Here is a 10,024-nt window from a genome sequence, read left to right as displayed (position 1 = left end):
GTCTGAGGTGTAACGAAGGGAGAGGTTGCGCTCTCCTGTAATGCAGTCAGTTAGAGGCTACGCCTATGAGTTCTTAGAGCGAGGACGGTAGAGAGTCATTTCGCATGACTCTGCGGCTGTGCCATCGCACGGTTTGCTAACGAGTATGCCTTCACAATGCAAGTCCCTACCATGTTAGCCGCCCACCTGGGCGCTACCCTCGTGTCGGCTGGCTTGTCGAGTAGCACGAGGTGTCAAACATGAGTCGGCAGTAGTGGCGCTGAAGGTTTTCGCCACTGTGAACAGAACTTTCCAGCCCTTTGCGCCACTCCGGAATGTTTCTTGGCGCCATCTTCCCACATAGGAACCATCCTCCAAACGTGGGAAGCCCCATCGTCATCAACAACTGCAGGAATTACATGGATAAAAGACCAGCGGCAGTCATCTGCGTTCTGTGGACTGTGCGGCTGTGCCATTGTACGGATCGCTAACCAGTTTGCCTTCACAAGGCAGGTCAGTTACCCCAACTAATTGTCTAAGAGATCCGGTAACTATGTCTTGGTGCAGCTGCCGAGCGCACAGCGCTGCTTATGCCTGGTTGCTCAATGTGCGAGTGTTATTCGTGCGCTGATATTATTATCAGGTGATATCAAAACAAATCCACGACCCGACACTCTCTTTGCTGAGTTGCAAAAACTGTCCGCTGGACAGGCAGAAATACTGGCGGATGTGAAATCTCTCAAAAGTCATTTAGACGTTACCAATACTAACTGGTCAGGTGTTTGGCGGACCTGGAAACCCAACGCAAAGACCTTTTAACCCTAAAAACCGACATACACACATTAAAGACGGGCACCGTCCAAACATATCGCTTTTTGCGGGATTTGGAAGCCTGTGTGAACGATTCCAAAAACCGCGCACGACAAAAAAAATTTATATTCCGTGGCCTCCCGGACACCAACCACACAAACTTTTGCTGAATCGGAACAAGCCCTTATCCGTCTTTGTTCTGATACACGGCATGTAACAGTTGACGCTGCTCACGTTGAGCGCGCGAACCGCCTCAGCCAGCACACTGAAGATCGACCCCGCCCCATAATTGGCAAATATTCATTCTCAGAACAAAAGAAGCCATTCTTTCTAATGGGAAGCAATTCAAGAACATAGGCTACAGCGTTGGCGAAGATTTTTCTTGTGCGGTCAGAAATTCCCGCAAGCACCTTTTCGCTTTTGCCAAAAACAAGTCTGCATACTCTAAAATACGCTCCAAGACTTTCAACGCCCACTAATGCACTGCTGCACCGCCTACTACTGCCTACTACTTTGATCCCTATACCCTGATGATAGTATTTATGATGGTATTTTGTCTACAATAAAATATATGAAGCTATCGTCATCAGCTCTCATTGAGGAAATCGATTAGAAACTGTTAAAAAGGACTAAGTGCATCACGGTTGAATACCAGTCATTGTTGTTCACACAATTCCTTGCTATAGGAAGCCTGCCGGATGACTGGAAAGTGGGGAAGGTCGTCCCACTGCACAAATCAGGTGACGAGGAATCTCCCCTCAATTAACGCCCCATTTCTTTAACCAGTGTCCGCTGTAAAATCATAGAACATGTCGTTTATTCCCAAATTATGAACCATCTTGATAGTAACAAGTTTTTTCATGCTTCACAGCATGGCTTCCTCAAGGGCTTTTTTTGCTAAACCGAACTCTCACTTTTCGTTCATGATCTGCATACTAATCTCGATTGTAACATCCAAATTGAGGCCATATTCTTAGATTTTGCAACAGCCTTTGACAGCACGTTTGTTACTAAAGCTTTACATTTACATCCTAACATTTTTGCCACGGAATTTCTAACAAACCGCCCCCAGTTTGTTTTTAGTTAACAAAAATTCTACGTCCCTCGCAGTAACATCAGGCGTCCCACAAGGCTCTGTCCTTAGTCCACTGCTGTTTCAAATATATCTTAACGATATGCCAATGCATCGAACGTGTAACGTTGGGATGTTTGCGGCGATTGTCTCATCTATCGCACAATAATCAACATATCTCGAGCAAGTCTTCAAAATGATCTTAATCACGTTCATTGCTGCTGCCACTAATGCTTCATAAAGCTAAATGCTAACAATTCCAAACTTGTCTCCCTCCACCGCCGCCAACAACCCGTCTTTTTTAACTACGCTGTCCTCAATTCTGCTATCGAACTTTCAAAACCTTATAAATACCTTGGCTTAACCTTAAGCAGTAATCTTTCCTGGCGCACTCATATCACTAACGCCATATCATCAGCGAACCGATCTCGGATTTCTGAAACGTCACCTACGTCATGTCTACCACACGTGAAACCACTGGACTATAAGTCGCTAATCCGGTTTAGGCTAAAATACGCATTTCTAATACGGCATCCGCATCAAACTTATCTAGCTAACGCCCTTGAAGCTTTGCAAAATCGCTCTGTAAGATTCATTCACTCCGATTACTCTTTGAATACCAGCGTAACAGCATTAAAACTTCAGACCAAACTTTTGAACCTAAGCACTCGTCGCCAGGGGCACGACACTGCCACAGTGTCTCGTCGCTCATCGTCTGTATTTCTACAGGTTTTGCTGCTGCCACTCCTGGGACAGCTGTTGTCGCTGCCCGCAGTGCAGCTAGCTGATACCCGGGACGAAGAACCGTGCATGAGCAAATATCCTGGCAAGGACGAACCGCCAATCAGCTGCGACCTGTCTTCGTGTCTGCTGCTTCGACCACCGGCGTTTCTGGATACGTTCACTTTACTGGTCGGGCAGCGCGGGATGATGCTACCTACTGCGCCCCTTGAAAAGTGCGCACTTTTGGACGACGCTCTGGGCCACGATGCTGCCACAATGTCTTGTCGCTCATCATCCGTAAGTGTACAGGTTAGTTTCCTTCAAACTCGGTGTTACCGAAGCAATGATGTTTGCCTTTTGGCAGTGTCGTGGCCGCCCACCCTTTCAAGTTTGCTTGCTCTGCTGTTCTTTGTTTTGCGCTTGTTGCTTCTCAGTGGAGATGGAGAAGTAAACCCAGGGCCCATGACAAAGGCGCAGGAAGAGAAATTAGACACCGTGGCAGGAACCGTATTGCGATTTAAAGCAAGCAACGCCACTCTTATTGAAGCAGTAAAAAAGTGCTAAATATTCATGCCGCACTAAAAGCAGGCCTTGAAAATCTAACCAAACATGTTCAAGAACTTGAAGCAAACTTTGAATTGGCTTCATCTGTTAGTACTTCGGCAAATCTGGAAACTCGGTTGTCTAACATCGTGAATGAAATTGATGACCTAGAAAACCGGTCGCGACGTTCAAATGTTCTGTTCTATAGTACCGCCGATAGTGACTCGTCTGAAAGTTGGGAGACCTCAGAGCAACTTGTGAACGACTTCTGCCGCGATAAGCTTGGCGTCACTATTACTTCCGTTGCTAGGCCACATCATCTGGGCCGTTTCTCGACCGAGAAGGCAAGGCCAATTATAGCGAAGTTCATCGAAGATAAAGAAATTGAAGCCATTGTGAGAAACGGCCGCAGGCTAAAGGAAAAATATTTTTGCATTGGACGTGATTATTCGCTTGCTGTCCGTAACAAACTCCGCCAGCTGCTTCAGTTCTCCAAAACGATTAAGAAAGATGGAGACCGCGTGCGCATTGCTTTCGATTAATTGCATATCAATAAGGATACTTATCTGTGGGATGTCCCCAGTGGCCGAAGGGGGCCAGTTGGTCTTTCCACGACCGACTGACCGGTTCCAACAGCCACGTCATCCTTTCCAACGTCTTCACCATCCTCGTTGAACACTCGTCTTAGTTCAGAGAATAGTATTAATTTCCTTTTCACTAGTATCCGAAATGTACTTTCAAAATCTGTTGCCCTTTCTTCCCTCGTCGATTCAACGTGCGCTTTGCTTCTGATATTAACTGAAACTTGGTTGGATGATTCTATTCCGGATGCTCATATTCTTCTCAGTGAATCCGAATTTTGCTTTTTTCGTTGTGATAGGAAAATTATTGCTACAAAAAAAGAAATATCTGCTGTCTCGATCGCTGTCACTGCTTTTCTTGAATGTGTTTGGATACGGTGCAAAATCGTTGTCATTGATGTTGTTATTGCTGCCTTCTACCGACCGCCAGATATGTCTGCCACATTTTCAAGTGAATTTCATAGATATTTGAGTGACTTATATGTGCGCTTTCCTGACTCCATTTTCCTTGTATTTGGTGATTTTAACTTCCCAAACATTGATTGGCCTAATCTTACGGTTAACCCCAGCGATCCGGAAGCCCACATGTTCCTTCATACCAGCTTATATTTTTCGCTTGTTCAACTTATCACTGTTCCTACCCTGCGCTCTGCCACAATGGCAAATATTCTTCATCTCGTCCTAACAAATAACCCTGAGGTTTCTTCCGCTTTCTTGCATTTACAAGACCTATCCGATCATGAAATCATCACCGGGTACATCACTCGTCCATTCGGTAGAAAGAAATCATCCACTAAGCGAAATCATTGCTTCAACCGCGCTAATTTTGATGGGATTAACTGTACACTGCAATCGTTTTCGGATGGCTTCCTAGCTCACTATTCATCTCGCTCAGTCGAAAAAAAATTGGCAATCGCTCAAAAGACACATTGACTAATCGTGTTGACAAGTTTGTGCCAGTAATTACCATCAGATATCATAGAAATGCACCGTGGTTCAGTTCAGTTCAGTTTATTTCCTTAAAGACCCCTATTCAGGGGTATTACATAAGGGGTGGGGCTACAGATATAACATGAGGTTTGGTTTAATCTAACATCAGCTGCGTTAACTCTTGGTGGAATCTTGATGGACAGGTAATGGATGCGACTTGATGGGAAAGGCCGTTCCAGTCGGATGCTGCTCTGGAAAAAAACGAGGCCGAGAATGCAGTGGTACGGGAGTGTGGACGAACAACTTGAAGCGGATGACCAATGCGCTTGGATATGTGCATGCGGCGTACGATGTAGGGTGCTTCGTGCAATGAACTGTTGAAGAATTTATGAAAAAGGCAGAGACTAGCAATGCGCCGGCGATGGGAAAGAAGTGACAAGTTAATTTCAGCTTTTAAAGACAATACACTGATGTCGTATGAGTATGCGGAATGAATGAATCTACCAGCACGATTTCGAACTTGTTCAAGGTTAGCCTTCAGATAATTTTGAGGGGGATCCCAGATGGCTGAAGCGTATTCAAGTTTAGGTCTTATCAGTGACTGATATGCTAGTATTTTAAGCCTTTTGGTGCATGGCGTATGTGGCGTTTGAGGAAACCTAGATTTTTGTTGACCGATGAAATGATGTTCACAATATGCGCATTCCAGGATTGGTTAGTTGATAGTGTGACGCCTAGGTACTTTAATGTTTGCACAGATTCTATTGGTAGGTTGTCTATTGTGTAAGCAGAACGAAAAGGTCTAAGACTTCGGGTGAATGACATGAGCTTACATTTGTTAGGGTTAAGAGTCATTAACCACTGGTCGCACCATTTTTGTACACTGTTAAGGTCGGTCTGAAGAGCGTTTTTGTCTGAGATGTTAGTTACTGTACGATAAATAACGCAGTCGTCAGCAAATAAGCGGATTGAGGAAGACACATGCAAGGGTAAATCGTTAATGTATATTAAGAAAAGAAGAGGAACAAGGACGGACCCTTGTGGGAGGCCCGAGGTTACGGGTAGGGGGCTAGACGACTGGCTGTTTATGAGCACGGATTGAGTACGATTAGTCAACTGTTCTAACCATCTTAAGACATGTGGGTGTAAATTTAAGAGGGAACGTTTTAGCTGCAAGCGTCGGTGGGATACTTTATCGAATGCTTTAGTGTAATCTAAAAATACAGCGTCAGTCTGGATGTTACAGTCAAGATTTGCATGCAGGTCATGTAGAAAAAGTGCCAACTGGGTTTCACATGAAAATCCTTTCCTAAATCCATGTTGTGAAGAGTGGAAGAAGTTGCTAGTATCTAAGAAGTTCATGATTTGCGAGTATATGACATGTTCCATGATCTTGCACGGCACGCTGGTTAGTGGGATGGGACGATAATTCAAAGGGGAATTTTTATTACCTGATTTGTAGACGGGAACGACCTTTCCCACCTTCCAGTCGTGAGGCAAAATACCTGTAGATAATGGCTGCGAAAATATGAGGCACAAAAATTTTGCAGAGGTATGTTTGGTATTTTTTAACACTTTGGAGTTGATTTCGTCGATGCCGGCTGATGATGAGAGTTTAATATTTTGAATTTGGGAAGCGACGCCATCAACCGAGAACGTTGTGGCCGGCATGTTATTCGTTATGTTTCTGGGAAGGGTAGACGCGGAAAGTAGGCCGGTATCCTTGGTAAATACAGATGAAAATGCGTGATTAAACATGTCTGCACTGTCAGCATCTGTGATTATTTCATCACATTCGTTAGTGAGAATAACTTAGCGGGGCTGTTGGGGGTTTATTATTTTCCAAAATTTTTCTGGGCTGTGGCGTAGGATGTTAGGCAAATCATTTTGGAAAAAAGAGTGCTTTGCGTCGCGGATAGCTGCTAGATAATCTTTTTCGGCTGCGTAGTATTTATTCCATGCTGAAGTGCTCGGTCTAAGTTTGGCTTCGCGGAAAAGTCTTTTTGTCTTATTTTCTATTCGTTTTATGAACCTTGTGAACCATGGTTTGTGGCGATTTTCATGAAAAGTGGTTTTCGGAATGAATTTGTTTGTTAGTTCGTGTACCTTAGTTTTAAATATAGTACAGTTGTCTTCAGGAGATCTGTTATGAAATGATGCTTCAAAGGATGGAAGGAAGGCAGTTAGTTCATTATTTATGGTCTCATAGTTCCCTTTATCGTACAGGGCGATAGTTTTTTTGTGAGTGACACGTGGTTTTGGAGCAAAGGAAAATGTGGCATGGATTACCTTGTGATCACTGATATCTGGTAGGAAACAAATAGACGTTAGGCTTTCCGGGTGGTTTGTTAGTATCAGGTCTAGAATAGTGGCGGAGTTTTCTGCTACACCTGTCGGCTCCGAAATGAGTTGCGTAAGGTTAGAATTAAGACATACGTCAAGAAAATAATTTGATTCAGTGTTAGCAGCCGTTTGGGTACGCCAATCAATATTTGGAAAGTTAAAGTCACCGAATAGTAGGATATGTGCATTAGGGTGTGATGTAGCAACGTCACACAGAATTTTATTTAATTTTGCGCAGAAATCAGCATTACTGTTTGGAGGGCGGTAGCAGACACCCAGCAACACTGTTTGGGGCGAGGTTCGATTGAGAAGCCAAAGAATTTTGCAGATCTGAGACAAGGTTGATTGGCGTACATGACAACTGCTGGCTTGCTGCTATTAAACCCCCCCCCCCCCCCACCTCGTGTTTCTTTACGACCTTTGCGATAAATGCCAAAACCGGGAAAGTCTGTCTGTATTTCATGGTCGCTAACATCGTTGGTCAACCAGGTTTCTGTTAGGATGAGCAGTTTACTCTCAGATGATGACATGAGGTTGAATACGGTATCGCGTTTCGGAAGAAAGCTACGAATGTTATTAAAGATAACGGAAAATGAAAGCTTGTGCTGGGGCGTAGGATGGGAACAGTTTCTTACCCTGATATCGCGAGATGATAGCTATGAGATTTCTTTGACTGTTTCTGATGATGCATCGTAGTAATAGCGCTTCGGGCCAATGAAAAGGGTTTTGAAAGGAAGGGCGAAAGCTACTTTTTTCTCTTTTGCAAACGCAACAAGGTGTTTGCGAGCAGTTCTCACAGACCGTGAAAAATCTTCGCCGATACTAATATCGGTACCCTTCAACTTGCGTCCATTAGCCAAGATGAGCTTTTTAGTTTGGTGGTATGTGAGCTTTACGATGATTGGACGGTCTGTTCTGTCAGAATGGCGGTCGATGCGATGAGACGGTCGATTTCTTTTGTGTCTAAATTTATGTTTAAGAGGGTATTGCATTCATCAATTATTAGTTGTTCCGATTGCGCAGAGGTTTCAGATGGGTTTGTGTCGCGTATGCGTAAAATATCAGGTTGTTTCTTCGGGATCGGTTTTCTAAATCATCAATGCGGGTTTCTAATCTGCATATGAGCTGGTTAGTTTGGAGTGTTTCACCTTTGGCGCTGTCAATTTCTGTTTGCAGAGTCATTAGGTTTTCGTGCTGACTCTCTACTTGAGCCATCCTTTGGCTCAGATCAAGTATTTTCTTGTCTGTAGCTAGGAGTTGGTGCTTCAGATCTTGTATTTCCGCGATTAGAGTCTCCTGACCGGCATTTAATTTTATACGAAGCATATTGCTAGAGCTACCACTCACGCCGTCGGCGTGGGACTCCTAAACGTCACACCACGTGACACCGTGACGTCACACCACGTGACACCGGATGAGAGAGGCGGCCTCCACCTCGCGCCGTCGCCGTGGGACCCTAGCCGTCACGCCACGTGACACCGTGACGTCGTCGTGACGATGCCATCGCACAGACGCCGGAATGTCCTCGAGCGGCATTCCCGCGCATTTTGAACGCGCGTTCACACTCGGTGTTTGTGAAACGCTCGCTCCACCGGGCAGGCAGACGCGGCTTCCGTGGCAATCCAGGCGCTCACCCAACGCGCGTCTCGGGGTTAGTCGGCGTTCCGCTGTAGCCATGCCGTTGTCTTCCCCCACGACGAAGGCTTCTAGTGGTTGTATTAAAATGACCAAGTATGCAACCAAGGAAAGCCATGTATTACCAAGCCTAGCCACCAATATGCTTCGCATCTGACTAGGCTTAACCTTAGCTAAGCCTCAGCCATAATTTTTTGTAGTTCACTTAGTACGGCGGAATTATCGTTAGGGCCGGGGTTGGTTTGAATGTCCCCCGACAACAACAGCAATGAACGAAGCACGGATACACATTCAGTTACAATGGCAAGGCACATCTGAGGGCTCGGTAGCTGTATCAAAGCGTAATTGCTAGATTTTTTAGAAAGGGATTCCGTTTTACTAACCTGCATGGCGAAAACCATAGGGTTAGCTGGCAGTGTTGTGGCACAGCCACCGAGCCCACAGAGTGCTGCTGAAGGTCGCTGTCCTTTTATATGTTGCTGATGGATTGCTGTCCCTGTCGCTTGGGCCGCCCAATGTCGGTCGAGTTCCCAGGCATCCACTGTTGGTGCTTGCGCACGTGTTGCAGCGGCGATGACAGTCATGGTGCCGATGTCCAGTTCGCTTTGTTTCCACTCCGGCGCATGCCTCGATGGCACACACCAGTGCGAAGTCAGCAGAGCGGGCAACATGCAAGTGACTGCGGCGATGAGCACCTGCATGGCGAAAACCATAGGGTTAGCTGGCAGTGTTGTGGCACAGCCACCGAGCCCACAGAGTGCTGCTGAAGGTCGCTGTACTTTTATATGCTGCTGATGGATTGCTGTCCCTGTCGCTTGGGCCGCCCAATGTCGGTCGAGTTCCCAGGCATCCACTGTTGGTGCTTGCGCACGTGTTGCAGCGGCGATGACAGTCATGGTGCCGATGTCCAGTTCGCTTTGTTTCCACTCCGGCGCATGCCTCGATGGCACACACCAGTGCGAAGTCAGCAGAGCGGGCAACATGCAAGTGACTGCGGCGATGAGCACCTGCATGGCGAAAACCATAGGGTTAGCTGGCAGTGTTGTGGCACAGCCACCGAGCCCACAGAGAGCCCACAAATCCCCTTCGTCGTCTTAATAAGAAGGAAAAACACTTGTACCGCCAAGCAGTCAAAACAGGTCTTCCATCGTCATGGGCAAAGTGCAGGCATTGCGATCATGAATATCAGTCACTGCTTAAAACAACTCGTCATCATTTCTTCAGTCACGACCTGTCCACCATGTTAACCAATAACTCTCATAGATTCTGGCGCGTCATCAATTCGAGTTCCCAGCCCGACATAGTACTAATCATTCCTGACGATGATCCAGGCACTGACACTGAGTGTGCACAGCTTCTTAACGACGGATTCGTTTCAGTGTCACCGATGAAGACACCACTTCCTCGC

The 10,024-nt window shown here is 45.9% G+C and overlaps 1 pseudogene; it reads right to left on the bottom strand.

The window, feature by feature from the left end:
- Positions 1-4,708: 4,708 nt before the first annotated feature.
- LOC149325911 (uncharacterized) lies at positions 4,709-9,329 on the bottom strand (annotated as a pseudogene).
- Between the last annotated feature and the right edge of the window lie 695 nt (positions 9,330-10,024).

This window comes from Amblyomma mixtum, chromosome 10 (genome assembly GCF_055824585.1).
Source record: "Amblyomma mixtum isolate Tamu chromosome 10, ASM5582458v1, whole genome shotgun sequence".
Taxonomy (NCBI): Eukaryota; Metazoa; Arthropoda; class Arachnida; order Ixodida; family Ixodidae; genus Amblyomma; species Amblyomma mixtum.
Note: the sequence above shows the minus strand (reverse complement) of the source record. Positions and strands in the feature narration are given on the sequence as shown.